The sequence below is a fragment of the Mus musculus genome, chromosome 10 (assembly GCF_000001635.26).
Source record: "Mus musculus strain C57BL/6J chromosome 10, GRCm38.p6 C57BL/6J".
Classification (NCBI taxonomy): domain Eukaryota; kingdom Metazoa; phylum Chordata; class Mammalia; order Rodentia; family Muridae; genus Mus; species Mus musculus.
Genome location: NC_000076.6, coordinates 20,286,670 through 20,313,526, shown reverse-complemented (window position 1 = coordinate 20,313,526; position 26,857 = coordinate 20,286,670). Strand labels below are relative to the sequence as shown.

Here is a 26,857-nt window from a genome sequence, read left to right as displayed (position 1 = left end):
CGGTGGTGGCGCACGCCTTTAATCCCAACACTTGGGAGGCAGAGGCAGGCGGATTTCTGTTCGAGGCCAGCCTGGTCTACAGAGTGAGTTCCAGGACAGCCAGGGCTACACAGAGAAACCCTGTCTGGAAAAACAAGAAAAAAAAAAAAAAAAAAAGGTATGTCAGCGCTTGGATTACTGAGAAAGGGCCCCTCTCTTAGTCGCATCCCGCTAGAAACTGGAACTACGCACCTACTGATCGGCTACAACAGTGAGTTGGTAGGGAGCCAAAACGAAAAACTTTGGCGCCAACACCCAGGTGTCTGCTACAAACAGATCGAAAGCCTTCATCTGATTAAGCCTGGCCTAAACCGACATATGTACCCCATAGAGGCGAGGGAGGCGGCTTAACCGCCACGCACGACGTGGCTGATTCCGTTGCTTAACTTTGTCGCAGCTCGCCGTTATCTCCTCCGAGTCCCAAAGGCTAGGACCAGGAAGGAAGACGCCTCCCCCAAGGCCAACAACAAGCAAGGCTCGGAAACTAACACACGCGGCGGCGTTGCCATGGGCAGGGAAGAAAGGGGAAAAAAGCACGCGTGCGCAGAGCCCTGGGCCGGGCGCGCGCAGGAGTCCCAGCCGAGGCCGTGGGGGAAGGGTCGGCGAGCGGTTTGCGCACGCGCACGCCGAGGCCTCCCGGGCTCCGGCCCCGAGCCAGGTTCGCAGCCCGGCCCGCTGGTGGCGCAGCTCCCCCATCCCCCCACCCCGGCGGCCCGCGGCGCCTTCCAGACCCGAGGGAGCGAGGAGGAAAACGCACGAGTAACGGCTCGGGGTCCCCGTTCCCGCCGCCGACCCGTCACCACGCGTCAGAGTTGTCGATACCCAACCGCCCTGTCGCCTCGGCTTTCTCCTTTGAGTGACTCGAATGCGGCGCGAGGCCTACCTGACACGCCGAAGCACGATGTGCGTGCAGGGTTTACCTCCGTGCTAACTACACAGCGGCCATTTCCCGACTCCAGAAGGAGAGGAAGACCATAGAGGCGGCCTCGTCGCGCTAGCTCGGCTCCGTCACTTCCGACTTGGGGCGTGGCCTTCCAGGCCGCTAAATCGCTAGGCAGGCCCCTCCCACCGTCCCGCCCAGGCGCGACTGGCGAACCGCGGTTGAGTGTAGCCCAAGGCTTTCTGGGAAGTCTCGTTGCCCGGTCTCGCGAGGTGTAGCCGACAGGGGGTGGGACAAGGGTGGGGCGGGCCCTGAAGGGCTGGCTGGCTTCTCCGCAGGCGGCTCGGCTTTGTTCGAAGAACAGTCGAGACTGATGTCCCCTGACTTCCGAGCCGCTGTTAGCGAGCCTGGCTCCTTCTGAGGCGGCGACCCAGAGCACGCCAGAAGCTCTCTCACTGAGGAAAAGGCCGGAAAACCGACGACGCAGGGCTGCGTCTGCCCGGAAGCGCCGTCCCTCGGACGCCTAACATGACAGTTACAAGGCAGTCTCTGCCGAGTGGCTTCGGGTGAACTCGCCCCCCGCCCCCTCCCGGGCCGATCGTGAGACTTGGATCGGCTGGGCGACTGCGTCACGGAATGGCTCTTAACTTCCCGGGCGCCGGAGCCTGGCCCCTGAGGCTTTCTCAGAGTTTTGTACGGATCCGGAAACCTCACGCCCTAACTGGATCTGCCAGAATCAGATTATAAACGAAGAAGCCAGGATTGAATTGAAGCAAGTTGCAGACATATTTACCTGCTGTTCTTACCAAAGCAGGACCACTCAAGGGACTAAAGCCGTTATTACGGTGTGATATTTTAGGACAACGTTAAATTCCTTGAAGGATTTCAAAGCTGTAATTGGCAGCCTGTCAGTTAAGTTCAGCATTAGAGTTTGATTCTGATCTTTAACCTTGTTCAGGGCAGCCTGTCCTCACAATCCACTCCACAGTGGAGGAAGTACCTGACTGACCAATGAATCCTGATTTTGATTGTATTTTAATTGGGCAATTGCTCCGCACCCAGCTCCCACTACCATGGTGGAAGCTATGATCTGCGCTATATGCGGGACCCTGATAGGTCTAAAGCATAAAGTAGGAGCTCAGAAAATACTTGTCAAGTAGGTGAGCTGTATTTACATGAAGCACAAAGACAGCACAACTGTGCTATTTTATATTAATGAGACAGCAGGGGCCAATAGCTCTTAATCTATTCAAAATACCAAAATCTAATCACTTTGAAGCTATTAAGTCCTGTGCAATTCTAGTATATGTTGGAAAGTTATCTTTTCATCTAAGGCAATATAATTTTTCGCTCATTAGATCCCCTGTGCTGGGCACTGAACCCGCAGAACCTGCCTGGTACGCGCTACACAATTGTTCAGCCACAGAAGTACACCTTCCTAACCTAACTTTGACCTCAAATAAATCAATGTGTTACCAAAGAAGGAAGACATGGGAACAAATAAATAAGTGGATGTCTAACAAACAGGTTGAGCCTCTGTAAGGAGCTCAGACGGTCAAGGAACCGCTCCCAAGCCCAATACAACCTGAGTTCAATCCCTGGGACCTTTATGGTAGAAGTGTAGTAGGGCCCAAGACAACTCCCTCCATGGCAGAAGTACTATTCAGGCTGTAAAACTCAGCATGTAGGCAGTCCTATCTGCCAAAAGGAAACAAAGACCTAATTCATCGAGGTCTATAGCTCTGGGGAAGTGTATGTGTGCGAAGAAGCTTGTGTTTGGGCATCTGTAGTCCACATCTAGTTAACTGCTTTTCTTAAATGAAGTCTGTCAACCCAGAACACGGTTTTTGTGCCTCTCACCCTGATAAAGCCAAGGACTACACACTCGGATCTGGAACACTCAGACAGCTAATATACTTTCCATTGCCTTAAAACCATGTCCAAGCAGTCTTCCCTGTTGAAAACTTCACAGCAGAAGGACAGAACAGATTCCTAAAGGTTGTCCTCTGACCCTGTCTACAGGGAGTTGTAGCATATAACCACTCCATACACTTAGGCAAATGTATGTGAATAATTTCTTAAAGAAATAAAAGATGAACTAGATTTATTTTATATGTGATGTTTTTTAAACCAAGCTTCAAGGTTCTTGTTTAATAGATATTCATTTTATTTGATTTTTCAAAACCTGAAATGCCACCATAAATTGTCATACGTGGAAAGATCCAAATGGAAAGTTGGACATTTCCTAAAAATAGAAAATTTTCCAAGAAGAAATATAGATTGTAAAGTTGCCAACCTTACTAATACACAAATGAATGCTGCAGTAATGTTTTATGACCTATAAGTTAGTGGATTTTTGTTTTTAAGTGTCTGCACATCAGCTACACAAGTTTGTAGATAACCTGAGTTCCATGAGACCCTGTCTCAAAAATTTTTCAGCCTAGTCCATGAAGTGACCATTGATATTAACAAACCCTAATAATTTCTCTTAGAATATGATACACCTCAAGATTGACCTTATGAGAATAATCCTATTATTTTATAAGGTCACCAGGCTAGGAATATGACTCAGTGGCAGAGCACATGCCTAACATGTGCTAGGCCCTAGATTCACTCCCCAGCACAGAAATGTGCCTGTGTCAGTCTCTCCACACACTTAGAGACAAAATCTCTAGGGGTTAGCATAAACACTGGAGAACCGGTGATTTGCTGAAACCTGATATCTGTGTGTTAGAAGTGATTTAGGTTCTAGAGTAGCAGAACTTATTAAATGAATGTGTGTTTGTGTGTGTATGTGTGTGTGTGTTAGAATGGCTTACAGGCTGTGGTCCACCTAGTTCAGCAATGACTGGCTATGAACAGAAAGTCCCAGAATCTAGAAGTTGATCAGTCCACGAGGCTGGATATCTTCAGTAAATGCTGGAATCCCTAAGAAGTGGGCTCTAATGCCAGGGAAGGAATGGGCTTGCCAGCAAAGCAAAAGAAAGCTGGCAAAGAGCAAAAGGTTCCCTCTTCCAAGTCCTTATTAAGGCTCCCAGCAAAAGGTATGGCCCAATTTAAAGGCACGTGTATTCCTACCTCAAGATTCGGGTTAGAAGTGGATCTTCCGCCGGGTGTGGTGGCACATGCCTTTAATCCCAGCACTTGGGAGGCAGAGGCAGAGGCAGGCAGATTTCTGAGTTCAAGGCCAGCCTGGTCTACAAAGTGAGCTCCAGGACAGCCAGGGCTATACAGAGAAACCCTGTCTTGAAAAAAAAACCAAAAAAAAAAAAAAAAAGTGGATCTTCCTACTTCAGCCTAAGCAATCCCTCAGCCCTCAGTGCTGTGCCCTCCAGCCTTAAATTTAAGTCCAGATGTAGTCAATTGACAACCAAGACTAGTCACCTCAAGAGGGTTAGAAAACAGAACAAAGCATTTCTGCTTTTGAAACTCAAAATGTAGCTTGCAGGGATGAGTGTAACTCCCAGGACAAAGGGTGGGAGAAAGGCAGTGGTGCCTGATTAAGTGCAACTGGCTAAGGAAGCAAGAACTAGCTGGTAGAAGGTAGTATAAAGTTTACACAAACCACCCATGACAACTACTTAATTCTGGGAAGGGAAAACCAGCCACCAGATCTAGGTCACGGTGGTGGGAAACACATGAAGTTGCAGAAGGATGCATGTGAAATCAAAGTGTATGGTAAGGTTTCAGGCCAGCATGTTTTATTCTTACAACAAACATCTCTCTGCATGGTGGTACATTCCTATAATCTCAGTTCTCAAGAGGATGAGGCAGGGGTATTCCCATGACCTCAAAGCCCGCCTGACCTAAATAGCAAATAGTAGTAGGTTAGCCAGGGATACAAACAAACCATGAGTTCGCTTCAACTTATGGTTTTCTTGATTTAAGACAAATTTTCTTTTTTTAAAAAAATTATTTATTATATGTAAGTACACTGTAGCTGTCTCCAGACACTCCAGAAGAGGGCGCCAGATCTCGTTACGGATGGTTGTGAGCCACCATGTGGTTGCTGGGATTTGAACTCAGGACCTCTGGAAGAGCAGTCAGTGCTCTTAGCCATCTCTCAGGCTCAGAGCCATCTCTCCAGCCCCTTAAGACAAATTAAAATGTAGAGACCTTCCCAATTAATTCATAATCCCTTGGTAAGTATTACTTAAAGAAGAAATAAGAGACTAAAAGCAAGCAAAGAAAAACTCCGTGAACCATGGGAGTAAATATAAAAGTGGGAAAAAAAATCATCTTAACATAGAATAATCAGAAAATTATGAACTCATTCTACACCTTGAAAATAGTTAAAAATGAAAATTACTGAATGTAAAAGACATACATAGTCAGGTGGTAGTGACACATGTCTTTAGTTCCAGCACTCAAGAGGCAGGGGCAATCTCTGTGAGTTCAAGGCCAGCCTAGTCTACAGAGCAAGTTCCAGGACAGCCAGGGCTACACAGAGAAATCCTGTCTTGAAAAACCAACCAAACAAACAAACCAAAAATCTAGAATAATGTGCAAGCCATTTCTCAACATTGTTTTGTTACATACATGATCACCAGGGAAATGTGATTATTATCTGTTTTGTTGATGAGGAAACATTTTCAAGATTAAAAGTGGGATTAAACAGCTAATTGTAAACCCACAAAGCTTTAATCCCAGCACTCAAGAGGCAGAGGCAGAGTGATCTCTGAATGTAGCCTGGCCTACATTGTGAGTTCAAGGACAGAGCTACACAGTGAGACTCTGTTTTAAAAAAATAAAATAAAATAAAATAAATAAAAACCTCAATAAAATTTGTTGTATTGGTATCTGGCTTGTCAATATTCTAATTCCACTGTAGAATTTTTTTAAAATTTCAAACATTTTTGTAAAACGTGTACAGTGATTTATTTTTGAGACAGTTTCTTGTATTGTATTCTAGCCTGGAACTCACTGTGGGGCCGACATGGCTTTGAGTGTCATCATGCCTGCCACACCCTTAGTGCTTGGGACTGAACCCAGGGTTTTGTATATGCTAGGCACACACCCAATCAACTGAATTCTCCCACCAGCCTTGTGCCACTGTTCTCTCTCCTTTTTTTTTAATTTATTTGATTTATTTTATGTATATAAATACACTGTAGGTATACAGATGCTTGTGAGCCAGCCATCATGTGGTTGCTAGGATTTGAACTCACAACCTTTGGAAGAGCAGTCAGTGCTCTTAATTGCTGAACCATCTCTCCAGTCCCCACTGTTCTCTTAATACACGAAAGAAAGTAGCTTTGCAGTGTGTCTTCCTGCTCCGATGGAAAGTACCCTGGGACTATGGAACCCAGGAACCACACAGCTCTGAGAGGCAGAATCTTCAGCAAGAGGCATTGCAGCTCCCAGGGAGGAGATCCCCAGCGGAGCTCAGGAGCCTCATCTCTGCTCTTTGATTGCTTCTTGGCTTCTTCCAATGAGAAAGTCACACCAGGCAGCAAACCTCATAAAGAACCATTTACTGGAGAGACAGATCCAGGAGGAAGAGGGGTGAATGCAGAGGTGGCTGCTTCTGCTCCCCTGCGTGGACACAGGGCAAGGCTTAGAGAGGATTTCTTAGGAGGCCAAACTCTTCAGGGCCGAGATTTCCAGAATGAGGGATTGGTGGGACTTTCTGTTCAGAAATTGGGGGCTTTTCTGTTCAATGGTTGGTGGGACTTTGTGGGAAGCTCCGGGATTGATGGGTTTTCCTGCTCAAGGACTGGTGGGGTTTTTTTCCGCCCCCTCTTCCCTGCACTAGGTCCATGGGTTAGAATGGAAAGACCTTCCTGGCTGCAGGCAGCTTTGGCTGAGGCTCCATCTCTGAGCTGCTTGGGGAGGCTGGAGAAGGGACCTCTCCACCGTGGACAGCTTCTGCAGTGGTACCTCAAGACTGAAAAGGAGTTGTAGCTGTTTTGACAGGTGCCCCCAATTTGACAGCTCCTTCCGGGCATGCCAAATTGTGTACATTTGTTCTCATTCAGGAAGAGATCCTGGCAGTGGCACATGAATTGCTGTGATGCCCACAAGATGAGACGCTCATTGTGGGAAAACAAGCCCATTCACAGGCCTAAGATTTGTCCCGAAACAGGAGCTACACAAAATACTTAATTTTGGTCATTTATGAATCCATCTGGCAACTGTCTGGTACATACACTGGAAAATTGAAAGCAGAAAGTAAAAGTCACTGGGAGAAACATCATTTAGTTTCCATATGTCTTTGGTATAAATTAATGCCAGCTCATTACCTACTTGTGGCATAACATGTTTCATCATGCCAACTCCACACACATGGAATCTTAACAAAAGACTGAAGTTGGAATTTTAATTTAATATATTAAAGCCAAGTGTGGTGACGAATGTCTGTGATCCCAGCACTAAGAAAGCTGAGGCAGGAGGATGGAGTAAAAGGCCTACTTATGTTACGTAGCAAGACCCTGTTTCAACATCCATGAACACATAGAGACAAGAGGAGGGGACTACTAACAAAGATAAGTCAATAGTAATGAGACACTAATCAATTAGTAAATAGACACGGTTTTGGGGAAGTCTGATATATCAAATAGACTAACACATACATTATTCGTGTGGAATAAAACTCTTCTCTCTCTCAGTCATTCCAAGGTACTTGTATTAGTTTGGTAAATATTTTCTTCACATAGTGATTTGTACCCTAAGCCATCTCGTGATCCATCATCTCACAGAGTCCATGGACAGAGTTAAAAAGTTCATCAACTGGCAAAGTATCCACAGATATACACTGGTGTCCATGTGATGCTATCAGAGTATTTGTCTTGGCGAAGTTGCATTCTTGACAACAAGCCGAAATTTGTGACATGCCTTAATTATGATTCTAGGCAGAGATACACAGAAATATTAGCAATATTTGTGATGTTAACAAGTAGAAGACACAATTATTTTAGATATAGTCCAGGCTAGTCTCAAACTTTGTATGTAGTGGAAGCTGATCTTGAAGTATAGGTATGCTCCTGTCTCCACCTCCAGAGTGCTGGGACTAGAGTTTTATGTGGGGGAGTTCAGACCCAAAGCGTCATGCACAGGAGGGAAGCATCCTACCAAGCAAGCCACATCGCAGCCCCAAAGTCAAAAATGGGTTTGGGTTTGGAGATAGGTTGTTTTTTTTTTTTCAAGATACTTCCTCTGTGTAGCCCAGGCTATTCTGGAACTCACTCTATAGACCAGGCTGGCCTGGAACTCAGATCTGCTTGCTTCTGCCTCCCAGATCTGGGATGATCAAAGGTGTGCACCAATACTGCCTGGATCCAGATGTCTTAATAAATAATTACTATATTTACAGTTCTATCACAGAATTATTTATAATGCAATATTTCATTGTGCACACAGGTAATTCCAGCCCTTGAGAAGCTGAAGCAGGAAGATCATGACTTCAATACCAGCCTGCTTTACATACTGAGGTCCTGTAACAAAAAGCAAAAGAGAGACAGCCTTGATAGGTCAGTTCTGTAATCCTAGCCCTTGAGAGGCTGAGTCAGGAAGATCGCCAAGAGTAAGCTTTGCCTACGTAAGTTCCAGGCCAGCCTAGGCTACTAAGGTAGACCTCCCCTACCTCAAATGAAATAAAACAAGGAAAAAAAGAAAATGAAGTAAAAAGAATTAATTGGATTGCTTTTTAAAATAGCATACTTAGCATTTTTCATCCATATGTATTTACGTGTCTGCCTGTGTGTATGAGCACCTGTGGGTGCATGGCTGGGGCTGCAGTGGGGTACCTACCTGCAGAGGCAAGAAGAGGACATCAGATCCCCTGGATCTGGAGTTACAGACAGTTGTGAATTGTTCACTATGGATGCTGGGAACCAAACTCAGGACCTACGGAGGAACAGCAAGTTTCTTTAAACACTCAGCTGTGCTCCAGCTCCCAGTGCCTAGCACTCTTTCCTCATAAGTGTCACCAGATCAGCTTCTGAATCTCATTTTCATGCCTACATCACAGTCACTTTCTGGACAGCAGCCCTAAAGAGGGCCCCTGTCATTTCAACTCCCTGCCACTCACAGCCTTGTGTATCCCCTGGCAGTGTACAGAGCATTGAAGAAGTGACTAGATGTTATTTTACAGACAAGCTTATAAAATTCTGTGGGTTCTGTGCCCTCACTTAGAACACTTGGCACTGGTACTGGGGAGGTCAGCTGCCCTATCACAGGGCAAGTCTGTGGATAGCTCGAGATGACAAAGAACTTAGGCCTGCTGTTAGCTTTCTCTCGATCATTTTCTCTCCAGATGATTGAACATCTTGCTTGTTTGTCACCTTGCTTAACACTGAGTGAGAGTTTCTACCCAAACTACCTCGGTAGGCTGTGTTTAGATTCCTAACCTACAGACACCGGGAGATAATAAGTGACTTAAGCACTGTGTTTGGGGAGTAATTTGTGACGAGGCTACAGAGCATAGCATATTATGTCACTAACTTGTTGTGACGCTCTAAATAAGAAATGTTCCCTCCATAGACTCAGGTATTTGAACACTTGGCTCCAAGTTGGTGGCTATCTTAGGGTTTCTATTACCTCAACGAAACACCATGACCAAAGAGCAAGTAGAGAGTAAAGGGTTTATTTGGCTTACACTTCCATATCATAGCCCATCATTGGAGGAAGTCGGGACAGGGCTGGAACCTGGAGGCAGGAGCTAATGCAGAAGCCATGGAGGGGTGGTACTTACTGGTTTGCTCCTCATGTCTTACTCAGCCTGCTTTCTTATAGAACCCAGGAACAGCAGACCAGAGATGGCACCACCCACAATAGGCCGGCACCACCCCTGATCATGTATTAGGAAAATGCCTGACAACTGGGTCTTATGGAGGCATTTTCTAAAATTGATAATTCAGATAATTCTAGCTTGTGTCAAGTTGACAAACAAAACCAGGCAGAGATTGGGGAGGCGGCACCGCCTTGCTGGAGAAGTCCATTCCTTCTGGCTTCAAGAGTTCTATCCATGCTGTTACTGCAGCATGTCATTGCTTCTTGCTTGCCCTAGAAGATGCCATCTCTCAGTTCCCTGCTCCTGTGCCTGCCACTTGCCGATGTGACTTCTTGCAGGGACTGACTGTTATCCCCCTGGAACCACACGTCTTGGTCATGGTGTTTGATCACAGCAAAAGATGGCAGTGCATACACTTGCTCAGTGTTGTCACAAATTTAAAGTAACTGTGTGTCTTATGATGTTACTCTGAGACACTACTGTCTTAGTCAGGGTGACTCCTGCACAAACATCATGACCAAGAAGCAGTTGGGGAGGAAAGGGTTTATTCAGCTTACACTTCCACACTGCTGTTCATCACCAAGGACGTCAGGACTGGAACTCAAGCAGGTCAGGCAGGAGCTGATGCAGAGGCCATGGAGGGATGTTCTTTACTAGCTTGCTTCCCCTGGCTTGCTCAGCCTGCTCTCTTATAGAACCAAGACTACCAGCCCAGAGATCATCCCACCCACAAGGGGTCTTTCCCCTTGATCACTAATTGAGGAAATGCCTTACAGTTGGATCTCATGGAGGCATTTCCCCAACTGAAGCTCCTTTCCCTGTGATAACTCCAGCTGTGTCAAGTTGACACAAAACTAGCCAGTACAATTGACCCCTTGTCAACTTGACACACAAACACATCACTAGTAAGCCTCAACCTTACATTCTTATTCATCCCCAACATCTAAATAACTTTAAACGTGTACTCATATAAATAAAAATAAATAAATATAAAAATAAAATATTAAAAAAAGGGAACCCATGGTACAAATAAGGCTATGGATGATCTCATCATGGTTTGTACTACCTGGAGTAAAGGAGAAAGAGCATAGGCAGGAACACTGGCTTCTTCTGTACCCAAGTGAGGCATGTCTGACCAGCTAGTCCACTGTCACACTAAAGTAGTAGGGGACGGGGTGGGTGGATGGAGTTTCTGGGTAAAGTGCCATTGGCAAAAATTTGCCTGGTTCTTCCTCCCAGTCCCTTGCTCCCAGAAATGAAACTCAGACTCAAAATATACTTACAAATACCTTGGCCATATAGCTAGGCTCCTCCCTGACTAGATATAACTTAAAATGTCTCATTTAGCCAGGCATGGTGGTGTACGCCTTTAATCCCAGCACTTGGGAGGCAGAGGCAGGCAGATTTCTGAGTTCAAGGCCAGCCTGGTCTACAGAGTAAGTTCCAGGACAGCCACAGCTATACAGAGAAACCCTGTCTGGAAAAACCAACCAAAAAAAAAAATTCTCATTTATTTTAGCTACATTCTGCCACATGCTGGTTACCTGTGCGATTGTGGCTGTCTCAGCACACTTCCTGGCAAATCTGCCACCTGGCTTTCTCCCAGAATCCATTCTCCCCACTGGATTCCCACCTCATTTCCTACATAAGCTATAGGCCATAGGCCTATAGTTGACAGGTGTCCATGCAACACCTATAGAGATATTCTCTCTATAAGATAGTGCCAAGCAAGTAGTTAAAAGACTGGTGAAGTCAATGAAAATAATATCATAATATGATATGTTTTGTTTTGTTTTGTTTTGAGACAGGATCTCCTTACATAGCTCTGGCTCTCCTGGAACTCTCTGTGTAGACCAGACAGGCCTTGAATTTACAGAGATCACCAGTCTCTGCTTCTGAAGTTCTGGGATTAAAGGTGTGTACTACAGCTGGCTATAAAAGGATTTTTAAAGTTCCTTTGGAAATTAGAGTCCATCGAACAGAACAAAGGTTTTGTGACTTTTCATTCAAATAAATAAAACATCTAGAGACTAAAGATTTGAAATTCAGAACCCAGATCAGAAAATCGGACATCAAATGTTTTTTTGTGTCTTAGAACATAGAATCTTAAACATTCTTGAAGTTACTTAGAAAGGACCAGAGTCGTTGCTGTTTATGAATCTGTGTATTCAATAAGCATTTGCTGAAGTTTGTTGTGTAACAGGCATGGTGCTGCAGGTAGTAGAGAAAACACAACAGCCAAGAACAAAGCAAGAAAGATTACTGCAATCTACGGAAGACTTGTGTCCCCCAGAAATATCTATGGAATTCCCATGGTAATGTAATGCTATTTCCAGTTGCTACTCCAGGATAGTGATTATCTCTTGAGAAAGGCACACTCATGAGTAGAACTCATGTCTTTACAAGGAAAGTCCAGAGAGCTAGTGACTTCTTTTCTTATGTGGGCACAAGAAAGTCGCAGTCTACAACTCAGAAGGGAGCCCCACTGGAACCCCGTTCTCAGATATCCAGGCTCCAGAACTGAGCACTGGGAGCATCCTGTTTGAAAGGAAGGCACTATATACAAGTTTTTCTAGCAGCCCAAACTAACCAAGTCAACTCATGTTCCCAGAGATTCCAGATGAGAGAAATGGGTTAGTTAAATAAATTCATAGTGGTCTCCACCCCCACAGAAAGAATACCATGACATACCTAGTTACAGGACGTTATTAAAAATAACATGCTAACCACAAAGTAATTCACAACTACTTTTTTTCAATGTCACCATGCCTTGGGCTAAAAACATGAAATTAAATTGGAATGTCAGGCTCTTGTTGGTAAATAGGATAGGAGTCCTGCAGGGGTCACTTACTAAGCCTTCCCAGCATCCTTGCATCCACAAAGTAAAGATGTCCTTTAACATCCACAGGCATTCTTCTGGGAAGAAGATGGAGAGAAGGAAGAAGGATGGAGGAGGAGTGACACCAGAGATTCCTCTGCTGCTGAAAGAATTCTTGAAAGTCTGTCATAGGACCCCCTAGACACAGCACCACATGAAACACTTAAGCTTTCTTCACTCCCCTCCCATGTTTACAGGCAAACTTCCATCCATTAAACTTTCAAGGCAATCGTAGCAGAAAAAATCCCCACTAGGAAGTCCTCCAGCAGTCAAGACTGAGGTCATTTAGGCTCTCCACAGCTCAGAGGTCTTTGAGAAGTAGGCAAATATGTCCCTTCGTTGGCCTTTGGTAGCTCCATCCTCAGGGATATGGTACAATGAGCAGGAAGCGAGAGCACAAGCCCGATCATGTCTCCATCAGAGTCCCAGGCTACAGATCCTGGTGAATCGTGGCATCTCCACACTGCCTCCCTCCTGAACAGGTGTCATTGTCACCTTCCCTATAACTTGAAATATTTTTAGCTGACAAGATTATACAGAGAAATTGTCCATTTCAGAACGTTGAATATTCATTATTTTACAAAAATTTTTAGACAGGGTCTCACTGGGTAACCCTGGGTCATCTCATGTAACTTTTGTACTCTAACCTTTCATTGAAATATCACTCTTTTACATTGCTTGTCTCAAAACAGGTAAATAGTTGCCCCAGTCCTATTTAAAGAGATATGATTTTTTTTTTTGACTTGTTCTTCAAAAGAATATGGTTGACTTTGGGAGACGATAATGACACTGCTTTTAGCTACAGTATTTTGTCCTGTCACAGGGAATCATCACCTCTCCCTCCCCCTGCCAATGTTATTAGAAAGAGCAGTCCTCCAACCTGGCATTTTAACAGACATACTTACTGGTGAGTTCTATTCCGTTGTACAGTATTTTGAATGCAGTGTGTTACTGCTGTAGCGTGATACTGAGGTGCTTCCCTCCTCTTTATTGCATCCTTGGTCCTTGGGCCACCAGCAGCAGTCTCATCTGGGAACTAAGAAGCCCAGGTTCCCAGTTCAGCCACTGAATTGTTATATAAGACCCTGACCCTCAGTCAGTGGTACTTACTTCAAGACAGCCCCCCCCCCCCCAGTGAGATACTGAGACGCAGATCTATTCAAAAGCAAGAGGTTTATTTTCTAGTGCCTCGGGGTCTACCTCAATCAGTCCCTCGAGGCGAGTGATGAGAAGGCGACCCTGAATGGCTAATAGCTTGTAATACAAGCAGTTTTTATACTCTTTAGGAGTACAGGTTACATCAGCAAGATTACAGCTCAAACTTATTGGCTAAGCATATTGACCTTTAAATCTAGCTAGCAAGCATGGCACGTATTTGAATTCTACCTAGGACTTTCCAGAGGGTCAGGTAACTATCAGTCATTACATTCTGAGAATTTTTTATTCAAGAATGATCCTGTGAGCCGGGTGTGATGGCGCACGCCTTTAATCCCAGCACTCGGGAGGCAGAGGCAGGTGGATTTCTGAGTTCGAGGCCAGCCTGGTCTACAGAGTGAGTTCCAGGACAGCCAGGGTGATACAGAGAAACCCTGTCTCGAACCCCCCACCCCCACCCCAAATAAAAAGAATGTTCCTGTGGATGGAGAATGGAGCCTGGCCCAGCCTTGACCCCAGGCGGGAGGGGGAAGCTGTAGGGAGGGTGTGGGACTGGGAAACCCCTTAGGGTTCCTCAACGGAATCAGAAACCCTGAAAGGCTGCAGAGTGTTTGCCTAGTCCACAGAAGACCCAATACATCAGAAATGTGAAACACTTGAGGGTATTCTGTCTACCTATAAAAACCACAAATTCCCACTGCAGCAAGAAAACAAGAAACTTTAAGGAGAAGCCAGGCCATGCTTAATTTAACAAATCATGTGAGTGGTTGTAAAGTATCAAGTTTGAGGACCTCTGAACTGGACCCAGTTCTTGCTGATCACTGGGCATCGTAGATTTTCTTAAGGCTAAAACAAAACAAAGGGCAAGAGGATATTCATATATAAGTTAATTCCAGGCTGGATGCTGCCTTTAAGGAGTGGACAAATTTCATCTTATGGGCTAAACCAGCCTGTAGACTGCTTTTGTAAATAAAGTTTTATTGTAACACAGTTAGGCTTACTCATTTGTGTATGGCCTTTGTCTTTGTCCTACAGCATCAGTATTAAAACATAAGACCCACAAAAGCCTGGGTTTACTCTCTGGCTGTGGCAGTTTGAATAAGAATGACCCCCCCACAGCTACACATATTTGAAAGCATAGTCATCAGAGAGTGATCTTAAGAGGGATTAGGAAGTGTGGCCTTGTTGGAGGAAGTGTGTAACTGGGGGGGTTGGGCTTTGGGGTCCCAGAGTCTCTGCCCTCCTGTTGCCTGTGGATCCAGCACCTGGTCCCCCTGCATGCTGCCCACGACCAGGATAACGGACTAAACCTCTGAAACTGTAAGCAAGTCTCAATTAAATGCTTTCTTTTGATAGGAGTTACCAAGGCCACCGTGTCTCTTCACAGCAACAGGACACTAACTAAGTCACTGGTCTTTACAGAAACAATTTGTTGGCCAGTACAGTCTGCTCTTAACTCCTTGTTTTGGAAGTCATCATAGTTCCACAATCTCTCAGCACAAGAATCCCAGTTAAACTATATTTAGCTTCTGAAGTGCCCTGAAGGCCTAGACTCCTAGGAGATAGAGCTGTGGGTAAAAGGTAGACTCTGTGAGCAGGCTCTAGTGACCCCAACCCTTTCCTTTTTGCATATTTTACACACCAAAGCAGACCTGGCCTCCAGGTTATCCCAGCATTCCTCAGTCCCTACCTGGCATCTCCTACCCCCAACCCTGAACTTTCTAGCCCAGGGGCTGGGCTGCCCTTCCCCCAGAGACTCTTCCATATATAATCCAAATGTTTTAAACTTGCCTGAGGGCAGCTTCTCTATAAACTTGTGTGTGTGTGTCTGTGTGTGTATATATATATATATATGTATATATATTACATATACACACACATATATGTATATATTACATATACAATTATATATACATATGTTGTGTATGTATATATAAACACACATATATATTTAACTCTGGCTTGAATTGACTAATTTCACTCGTGGAGAAATGACTTATCACATGGATTAAAGCCTTTGAAACCATGAACCCAAGTAAGTCTTTTCTCCTTCTAGGCTGATTATCTCAACTGTATTTCTTGTTTTGCCCACACAAGAAAAGGCTAACAGGTCCCATGTGCTGCAACTATCCACCAGAAAATCCCTAAGTTTCCACCAAGTGAAGCCCTTGCCTGTCCTTGCCTAAGTTTCTCTCATTACACTAAGACTCTACTTGAGACACTGGAGAGATGGCTCAGAAGAGCAGGTAGTACTTGCTCTTGAAGACCTGGGCTCTGTTACTAGAAACACTATGGCGGCTTACAGCCATTCTTAGCTCCAAGTCCAGGGACTCTGACAACGCCCTTTTCAGACTTCCACAGGCAACAGGGATGGATGTGGTTCACATATGTACATTTAAGTAAAGCACTTATAAAACAAACATATTTTAAAAACTGATTTAAATTCCACTTGATGTTCACTTAGATTAAAGGAGGAGAGGGGCTGGTTTGTTTTGTTTTTTGTTTTTACTTCTCCCTACAGCAGCTCTGTCTTCTTGGCACCTCCAGTTAATTATTATTCAGATGTTCACTTGGTGCTCATCTCTAAGTGGCTTACCCATGGTCCGCATCCCTAGGCACCAGCAATAAAAACACAGATGGCCCTGTTACGCTGTGAATATAAAATATCTCTCATAGGCACGTGTTTTGAACACTTGGTCTGTAGCTGGTAGGGTTTTGGGGGGAAGTGGATATTCCAGGAGGAAGTAAGGTCGCACAGAGGTGTGCCTTGGAAGGGCATATTGGGTCCCTACACCTCCTCTTTCTCACATCCTCATGTGCAGAATGAGACGTGAGGTGCTCCTCTGGCGCACGACTCTGCAGGTGGAGCTTGGCAGGTATGAACTGAGCACAACAAGGCGAAAGCCGCACCGCATGGGAGTTAGACCTACTCCTTCTTCTTAAAATGCCATCCTAAGAGCGTAGCGTTTAGTAGGAACTGTGATCCAGTCTTGAGTTAACTCCATCAGTGATGTACAGTCGCACCCTCTCTTTCAATGCTGGCTGACAGCAGCAAGCCACAGCCCCTCTCTGACTTGGGGGTCACAGAAAGAGGCAATGCTCTATAGCACATAATGGGACCAGTCTTCTTTTGGATACAGATATCCAAAAGATAATCACATGAGATGATAAGCACTTGATTTCAATTGGGCTTTGCATCAGAGGCTGCTACAGAGGGCTGCTACTGTAAGCTGTTGTACATATCCTGGGCATGTTTAAAGTACACAGATAGGTTACACTATATGATGTTTGGTAGGTTATACAAATTAAATGTATTTTCAACACCCAATGGGTATTCAAAGAGCATTATTATTATTATTATTTTCTCTCTAAGACTTTTGGGTAACAAGATTGTGTAGTAGGTAAGGGTACCTGGCACCAGAATGAATGATGACCTGAGTTTGACCGGAACCCTCCTAGCAACGCCTATCTTGTGCTATGGTTCCTGCCTCACCTGGCCTTGAACTTGTAGTCATTATTGAACTTCTGCCTTCCAGGTGCTGGGATCGTAGCACATCCCGTGGCTTCACAGCCTTTGTAGTTCTCTTATTTCTAAAATTATGTTTATCTTATGCATATGGGTTGTATTCTGCCTGCATGTGTGGCTGTGTACCATGCACGTGCAGGGCCCACTGAGGCCAGAAGAGGGCGCTGGATTCTCTTGGAACTGGAGTTAGAGGCAGCTGTGAACTGCCATGTGGGTACTGAGTGGAACCTGGGTCCTCGAGAAGAGCAACAAGTGCTCTTACCCACTGAGCCATCTCTCCAGCCCCCTGTAGCTCTTTGTTTTGGTTTTTGTTTTTGTTTAAAAGTCAATAACCACACACAACTGGTAAAAAGCTGACTTGCCTGTACCTCCCCTCACACTTTTCGAATGGACCCTACTTTGCAAGCTTGACTTAATACACATTTTGCTCTATGCCATGTTGTGAATACAGTTTGTATTTCCCACCAAAAGCACACAGGAACTCAATCCCCAAAGTCACACATTAATGATATAAAAGGGTAAAAACTTAACCCAGCAGTGGTGTTAGGTGGTCAGACCTTTGGAAAGAGGTTAGATTTAGGTAAGTTCATAGGGATAGAGTTTCCTCCATCCAATCCAAGTGACTTTATATGAATTGAAAGGAACCAGGCAGTCAAACTAGACAGAGATGCTCCCATGGTCTCTCGGCCATGGGCTACCATGTGTTGTTTTAGGACTCGGTGAGCAAGAAGAACATTGCAAGAGCTAAGCCAATGTGAACACCATGCCCCTGGACCTCCAAAACTGTGAGCCAAGCTACATAAATCTGTTTTGTTTTTGTTTTTTTTCCTCACAAGTAACGTTCTTCTGGTATAGCTGTGGTGGTCATGAGCAAAACTAATGGATCATAGAAACACATTTATGCAATTCTACTAACTTCTGTGAAGCATACGTTGTCGTTCAATGTGAAGTCTGTTTTATCGCTCCACATTTGTAGAAGCTCAAATTCATTTAGGGTGGAACATTCTGGAAGTCCTAAATTCTCGCTCGTCCTGTTCTGAAAATGCTTCAGAGAGTCATTGGTTTTCTTTTGCTGCAACATAAGACAACCATGTAAGTAGACTGGGTTTTCATTAATCTCTATATCCCAAATTATGCATTAGGATTCAAAGTATTACATAATTTTTAGCAATGATTGTAATGGCCTGATGCTGCTTGTATTCTAATACTAATATTGGCCCTTGAGACCTGGCCAGCCTGGTCTACAAAGTGAGTTCCAGGACAGCCAGGGCTACACAGAGAAACCCTGCCTCGAGAAAACAAAAAAAAACAAAAACAAAAACAAAAACAAACTTCCTTTCATGTATCAGACACATGTACCGAGGCAGAAACTGGGAGTTTAAACCTGGCCTGGACTGTGAGCAAGGCCTTGCTGTGGGAAAGGGCATCACTTCTGACCCTGTGCTGAGGGCCAGGTGAGTGGACTGTCCTGGGTGTAAGCAGACAAGGGGGGGGGGGGAGAAGGATGCAGAGGAGCTGGGAGGAAATAGCAGCATGGGAGGGCCACTAAGAGCAGTGGCTGTGTGTGTTCCATGTGTGGGCCATTACACATCAGTGGCTGTGTATGTCTGTGTCTCTGCACGTGCTTTTCTCAAGTTCTTCTCTTCCACTGTTAATTTTTTTTTTAATATTTCTTGCGCGCGTCTGACTCGCCAGCAAGAATGACGCTGCAACAGGATCCTTCTGCACACGTTTATTGGGAGAGCTTGATTGCAGAGGCGAAGAGACCCCGAGCCCAGAACTGGTGCTGCTTATATAGGCCTAGGAGAGGCGTGTCTCACACCCGGATTGGTTATGCATTCTACCTCATTTGCATGTTCCTCATCTGATTGGTTATTCTCTTTCAGTACCTCACAGAACCTCATTAACATACCTATTTGCATGTCTCACATCTGATTGGTTATTCTCTCAGAACCTCACAGAACCTCATTATCATGTCCAGGCCAGGCAGTGTCTTGGCAAAAAACTTTACTGCATATGCACACATTGGTTGTTTGCCCAAACTTATGCATGGTGGCCAGCAGTAGCCAGCGCCACCCTGCAACGGAACATGTGGCTTCCCACAAATATTAGGCATACTGAACCTTCTGATCCTTCTCACACACAGCGATAGGTAGGTTAGACTCTGTAGAGGATTCGTGCTGTGCCAATGGTTTTTATGCAGAGCATTTCTGTTCTTTTCTTGAAACAGGACTTCCAGTTAGTGTTGGAAACCCGACCACTGCACCAAAATAACAGAACTACTCAAGTTTCCTTTCTGTGACTGCATGGTTTCGCTCTTTACATGTAGATTACTGAGCCGTGGGGAATTTATCTTTCTATATGATGTGAAACCTGAAGCAAAATTTAATCCTTTTTTCTTTTTTTTTTATGCTTTGGAGTGGTATTTTATTTATTTATTTATTTATTATTATTATTATTATTATTATTATTAAGTATTTTCCTCAATTACATTTCCAATGCTATCCCAAAAGTCCCCCACATCCTCTCTGCCCCCCCCCCCCACTCCCCTACCCACCCATTCCCATTCTTTGGCCCTGGCGTTCCCCTGTACTGGGGCATATAAAGTTTGCCTGACCAATGGGTCTCTCTTTCCAGTGATGGCCGACTAGGCCATCTTTTGGTACATATGCAGCTAGAGTCAAGAGCTCTGGGGTACTGGTTAGTTCATAATGTTGTTCCTCCGATAGGGTTGCAGATCTCTTTAGCTCCTTGGATACTTCCTCTAGCTCCTCCATTGGGGGACCTGTGATCCATCCAATAGCTGACTGTGAGCATCCACTTCTGTGTTTGCTAGGCCCCGGCCTAGTCTCACAAGGGACAGCTATATCACGGTCCTTGCAACAAACGCTTGCTAGTGTATGCAATGGTGTCATCGTTTGGAGGCTAATTATGGGATGGATCCCTGGATATGGCAGTCTCTAGATGGTCCATCCTTTTGTCTCAGCTCCAAACTTTGTCTCTGTAATTAATCCTTTTTTCTAGATGACTAGGCAATTGTCTCGCTATTGTTTATTAAAATCCACTATTGGTCCCCATTTTGAAAGACAGTTATTATAATTTATTTTATTAACAATCTAGGAAGTTTGGGGCCATCAGCAGTTCCAGTGCAATTTCAGATGCAATTGGGAATTCAGGGATTTCAGTGGAACTGTTAGTATAGCGGACCTAGATAAAATACATACGCACTTTTTTTTTTTTTTTTTGGTTTTTCGAGACAAGGTTTCTCTGTGTAGCTCTGGCTGTCCTGGAACTCACTCTGTAGACCAGGCTGGCCTCGAACTCAGAAATTTGCCTGCCTCTGCCTCCCAAGTGCTGGGATTAAAGGCGTGCGCCACCACGCCCGGCACATGCACACTTTCAGTAGCACATGTGAGGGGATCCCTCTAAAACTGACCTGGACCACTCCACATGGCCTTTATCGTCCCTGATGTTAATGCATGTTCTCTCTTTACAATAAACTCGTGGCCATCAGAAGATACTAATTTCACATATTATAGAACACTGTCTTAGTTAGGGTCTCATTGCTGTGAAGAGCCACCATGACCGTGTTAACTCATAAAGAAGAACATTTAATTGGGGGCTGGCTTATAGTTTCTGAGGTTCAATCCATTATCATCACGGTGGGAAGGATGGCAGCAGGCAGGCAGACTTGGGGCTGGAGATGAAGCTAAGATGTCTTACATCTTGGGCTGGTGATATGGCTCAGCGGGCAAGAACACTGACTGCTCTTCCAAAGGTCCCGAGTTCAAATCCCAGCAACCACCTGGTGGTTCACACCCACCCGTAATGAGATCTGACACCCTCTTCTGGTACATTTGAGGACAGCTACAGTGTACTTATTTATAATAATAATAAAGAAATCTTTGGGCCGGAGCAAGTAGGGACTGAGTGAGTGGAGTTGACCAGGGCAAGCAGGGCCGACTGGAACAACCAGAGGTCCTAAAAATTCAATTTCCAACAACCACATCAAGGCTCCATACAGCTACAGTGTACTCATATAAATTTTTTTTTTTCTTTAAAGAGTTCTTACATCTTGATCCACAGGCAGCAGGAGAGACTGAAACACCCTGGCCAGACTTGAGCTTTTAAGATCACCTCCACTGTGACTCGGGCCACACCTACTACAACAAAACCACACTTCTAAAGGAGAGAGAGAGAGAGAGAGAGAGAGAGAGAGAGAGAGAATTCTCAAGTTGATTTTAACTTTTGTTTGAAAATGTAGTTAACCTAGAAGAGCCTGAACAAAGAAGAATGGATGGGGTGGACTCATTCCACTTAGGTCTTCTCTCTCCCTCTCACTCTCTCTCCCTCCCTCCCTCCCTCCCTTTTCCTTCCTTCCTTCCTTCCTTCCTTCCTTCCTTCCCTTTCTTCTCCGAGACAGGGTTTCTCTGTGTAACAGTCCTGGTTGCCCTGGAACTCACTCTGTAGACCAGGCTGGTCTCAAACTCATAGGCACCCACCTGCAGCCAGCATTGAGTCTTACTATGAACTAAAGTTACATTTAAGTGTGTTAATGATTTAAGTATGGACAAATAGTTCCACAACCAGAATAGATAGCGTAGAGATTGTCCCATGCATGTAGGATCAAGAGGCTTCTAAGTTGACAGACAATTAAATGGAGAAATTAAATGAAACTGTTCTGAGCACACAGTGCTGTCTACCAGGATTGCTGTGTCCTGGTTAGTTTTTAATGTCACCTTGACACTAGCTAGTGTCATCTGAGAGGAGGGAACCTCAACCGAGATCAGGCAAACCCATAGAGCGTTTTTATCTTGAATATCATCTGCAGTCATTTGGACAGTAACCTATGTGATTTACTACAGTTATGTATTTCATTGTACACATGTCAATTTGTCATAAGTTGTTGCTTAGATCTTCCTGATGTGGTTTATATTTTAAGCTTTATGTATCCCCTTATTATGGTCACTCAAAAGGGGTTATCAGCTGGATGTGGTAACTCATGTTTATAACTTCAGAACTTGGGGGGGGGGGGTTGAGGCCAACCTAGGCTACAGTGTTAGTTCTAGACCATGTAGGAGTATATACGCAGACCCTGTCACAAACACTAACAAACAAAAGAGGGATTGAAGCAATCGAAATGATAGAGGTAGAACACTCAGTGTCCACAGGCGGCTCCGGTCTTCCCAGCATTTACAGGGAATTTTTGTTTGTTTGCTTTAACATTTACTGCAATTCCACTGACGATTCACAGAGATTCCTGGGAGGAAACCCTGAGACAAGGCCCAGGGCCTGTCAGGAAACTTGCCTTCCAACTCAGGTGGACAAGAACCAAGGGCTTTGTCTATGAGAAGGTGAACAACTGCCCATAATACAGGAAGGGAGGTCCGACCCTAATCCTGCCTTCCTCTCCCCGAGAAACTGCTGACATTTAAGCCACAGCAGCAGAAGAGGCAAAGATAATTGGACAGTGTGCACCTGCCTGTCTGCTCGTACATTACAGGCGGTGAGTTGAGTTTGAGACGAATCCTTTTGTCAGTCGTGGGAAGCTAAGGATCCCCTCTGGGTAAATTGAGGGGACCCTCTCTGAGCATTGTAGCCCAGCTAGATCAAAATTAGGGGAGCAGAAGCCCTTATACTGGGCAGCCTCAGTGAGGATCGTGTCTACCGGAAAGGGTAGCAAGCTAATTCAGGGAATGAAGATGACCAGACTCAGCCGCTGAAAACGGACTGAACTATCGTCCTAGTAGCTCACTGCCGCCACCTCCTGGAGATGTAGGGACTTAGCCGTGCTGTTCAATTAGGTTTTTTTGTTTTGTTTTCTTTTGTTTTGTTTTTTTTAAAATAAATCCCATTGCCATTCTCATAACTGGCAATTAATATTGACACAAACAATAACATTTATCATTTTAAAATATTATATCTGGTGGCTAAAATACTACATTCTTTTTTATTTCATTTTTTAAAGAAAAATAGTTAACTACCCAGGGTCCCATTCTGCTCCCTCAATGTCTGCAGTTTAATACGATTTTTTGTATAAGATAAATTACAAGGAAAAAAGAGCAATATTTCCGCTTACCAGAAACCAGTTACTATAATGTACACTGCAGGTGTTCTATTTGGTGTTGTTTTTTATTTGTTTTGATAAGTTCTTACTCTGTAGCCCAGAAGGGATGCAAACTCTAGGTACTCCTGTCTCAACCTCCTGAAGGCTGGATTACAGGTCTGTGTCACCATTCCCACAGAAAACAAAATCTGGTTGTCGGCTTTGAGTGTGTGTGTGTGTGTGTGTGTGTGCGCGCGCGTGTGCGCATGCACAAGCAATCCCGTTTCAGTGCTGTGTGCATGCTTATGTTTACACATCCACGCATGTGCATGCATATGCACATAAAGACCCAAAGCTGATGTCAGTATCTTCCTCTACTATTCTCCACTGTTTTTACCGAGGCAATGGTCCAGACTGAACCGGCCGGAGCTTGCGGTTCTAGCCAGGCAGCTTCCTCTAGGCAAGCTCGCGCTTTATCCACTGAGCATCTGCCCAACCCTGGTTTCATTTATTTGTAACAGTGTAGTTCAGACTGGCATCAAACTCACTGTGTGGGCCAAGGATAAGCTCAAACTTTTGATTTTGCAGCCTCCACCATGCCCAGCTGTGTATATATATATATATATATATATATATATATATATATATAACCCATTTATAATGATACTAAGAAATAACAAAGATCTAACAATCTAAGAAAAGGTATGAGCCTTCTATACAGGAAACTAAAGTTCTGTGAGCTGAGAGAGAAATTAAAGAACATTTCACCATGACCGAAGCAACTCGAGGAAGAAAGGGTTTATTTGGCTTATGTTTCCATAGCACTGTTCATCATCAAAGGAGGCCAGGACAGGAACTCAGACAAGGCAGGATCCTGGAGGCGGAAGCTGATGCAGAGGCTGTGGGGGGTGCTGCTCACTGGTTTGCTAGTCATGGTCCGTTCAGCCTGCTGTCTGTAGAATCCAGAACCACCAGCCTAGGGATGGAGTAGGGTAAAAGGGCCAAAGGGTGGGGGGGCACTTTGACCCTGACTTGATCCCAAGACCAGGGCCAAGAAACAAGAGCCCACCAATCCCTGAGCACAAAAACCCCATCCCTGAGCATACACACACACACACACACACACACACACACACACACACACACACACACATCTCATTGATCCCTGAACAGGAAACCCCACCAATCCCTGAGCTCAAGACTAGGAACTGAAACCCCACCAATTCTCACCCTGGAAATCTCCCCGCCTCCCCACCCACCCCATCCCCACCCCAAGAAGCCATATATAAAGCTTGAGTTCTGCTCAGTACTTGGTTGCTTCTATCCCCAGTATTGGCAGTCTTCTGGTCTTTTCCTCCCAATAAATCTCTCGTGTGAGGTTTGTTGTGTGGTATGACTGTGGCATTCCTTGGCTTCCTACTGCCAGGATACCTCTCCAAGGAGAGCTATAATACCTTTTGCTTGGTAAACCTCCTCCTGTTGGAAGAGCTGAAACGCTTCTGTAGGGGAAACCTTTCCCTTCAAAGCTACTACAGATGAAACCTTCCATAGTGGGCTGGACCCTTCCGCATTGATCACTAATTAAGAACAAGCTGAACAGCTGAATCTTACGGAGTCATTTTCTCAATGAGGCTCCCTTATCTCTGTTGACTCTAGCTCTGTCAAGTTGACACAGAACCGGCCAGTACACCTGAGCAGGTCTGTAGGGCCCTGACAAAGGAAACTGGTAATCCCGGGTACCTACCACACATGGATTCTAAAGCTGGCTCTGGCTGGGGTCTGTTGTGACACTCCAGGTTCCTAGCATTTCTGAGCTGTAGTTTCACTTAAAAATGGTAACTGACTCTCCTAAAGCCTACCTTAAAATGGTGAAAATTCGGGCTGGTGAGATGGCTCAGTGGTTAAGAGCTCCGACTGCTCTTCCTAAGGTCCCGAGTTCAAATCCCAGCAACCACATGGTGACTCACAATCATCCGTAACAAAATCTGATGCCCTCTTCTGGAGTGACTGAAGACAGCTACGGTGTACTTATGTATAACAAACAAAGAAAGAAAGATTAAAAAAAATGGTGAAAATTCACTGAGAAATGAGAAAGATAAAAAAGAAGGGCTTATGGGGTGGGTTTACATTAAATTTTCCCATTCAGTAATGAGTCCTAAACTGCTCTCTTTCCAATTTTATTGTAATTTTTCCTTTTGGCAAAGCTAAGAGCAGGTAGGAGTTAAACAGAGATTTTAAATTCCTTGTGCTTGGCAAATGTGATCCTGGAATCTGGTTGCTTAACACAGAAAGATTCTGAGTTTGGTAGCAATCTGGGCAACATAGTCAGGACCCATCTCAAAAAACAAACAAAACAAATGAAACAAAACTGAAAAAAAATGTCATCTTTATAAGTAAACTTACAGAGTTAGGGTTAAAAGAGGAAAAAAGATAGACATGACCTTTATGTAAAGTTTTGTTGTAATTTCATGATAATTAAGTTTATCACTAATACTATACTTCTGGTGCTATTTGCCATTACATTTTTTGTGAAAAGTATTTCATATATATAGCAATACCTCAATGGACATTGGAGCTCAAAATTATATTATTTAGTGTGTGTGTGTGTGTGTGTGTGTGTGTGCCTCTGCAACTAACATGGAAGCAAAGGAGGTCAGAGGGTAACGCGAGGGAGTTGGGTCATTCCTTGTGCCGGGGTCACAGGGTCACAGGTCACAGGGATTGAGCTCGGGTTGTCTTCAGGCTTGGCATTTGTCGGCTTGCACTGGCTGTCATGGTGGCCCCATCATGAATAAGGCTTTGTTTGTTTGCTTTTGTTGTTGCTCTGTTTATTTGTTCTTAACATGAATCACAAGGGAGAAAACAGGGGCCAGACTAGGCATGTTGGGAGACACCGCTTGGGGTCACATTAAAGCGCCGTGCTATCTATAAAGGCGATTTCTGTTCTTAAGCATCTTTGCTGTTTGTAGGAGACAGAAATACGCCTCAATGTAAAATATAAGCATAAACATTTAAATTAGTATAATGGCTTATTTCTTTAACCTAGAAAGTTGATGCAGGTGGACTGCTATGAGTTAGAGGCCAGTTTGGGCTACATACTATGTGGTGTCTAATTAGTCCCAGTGGGTTTGGGTGGCGCCTGCCAGGTCTGTAGATGGTTCTCAGTCTTCAGAGAATTGCTCTGGGTGAGGTAGTGGTGGTGGTGGTGGCAGTGGTGGCGACTGCGACCCTGAAATGTTCCATCACTGCAGAGGTTGCTTCTTTTCAAATAGAGAATGCTCGCAAACAAACGGAGAAACCACTGTCTGAAGTCTGCATCTCACGGCAAGGTCCACAGCATTCAGCGTCTAAGGAACGCTGGGAAAAGGAGAAAGAGAAGGAAAGGAGAGAGCGAGAGAGCGAGAGCGAGCGAAAGCAAGCGAGAGAGAGTGAGTGAGAGAGCGAGAGAGAGCGCACAAGTGAGAGCGAGAGCAACTGGGAGGGCCTGAGGCTTTTGCAGTGTCTGCCTCTGTCTGCTGGGCCTCTCTTGAAGTTTGCACAGTCATATCCCTTGGGTGGTTTGAATTCCAGATAAATTGAGGAGCTATGTCTCCATGGTAACA

At 44.7% G+C, this 26,857-nt stretch overlaps 1 protein-coding gene, 1 non-coding gene and 1 pseudogene across 6 annotated transcripts in view; 1 reads left to right on the top strand and 2 right to left on the bottom strand.

Annotated features, from left to right (window-relative positions):
• Positions 1 to 3,015, bottom strand: part of Bclaf1 (BCL2-associated transcription factor 1) — a 32,133-nt gene extending 29,118 nt beyond the window's left edge. For 3 of the 5 annotated variants that reach the window (NM_001025392.1, NM_001025393.1, NM_153787.2), the window contains exon 1: positions 923 to 1,058. The gene's annotated coding sequence lies outside the window, so the exon portion shown is untranslated. Of the gene's footprint in view, positions 1 to 922 lie in introns of all 5 variants that reach the window. The other 2 variants (XM_006512865.4, XM_011243207.3) reach the window with 1 other exon arrangement.
• A 12,823-nt stretch (positions 3,016 to 15,838) lies between these two features.
• Mir6413 (microRNA 6413) lies at positions 15,839 to 15,946 on the top strand. Its single transcript, NR_105840.1, has one exon. It is a non-coding gene; the product is annotated as a microRNA 6413 (primary transcript).
• A 4,371-nt stretch (positions 15,947 to 20,317) lies between these two features.
• Positions 20,318 to 20,742, bottom strand: Gm30285 (annotated as a pseudogene).
• Between the last annotated feature and the right edge of the window lie 6,115 nt (positions 20,743 to 26,857).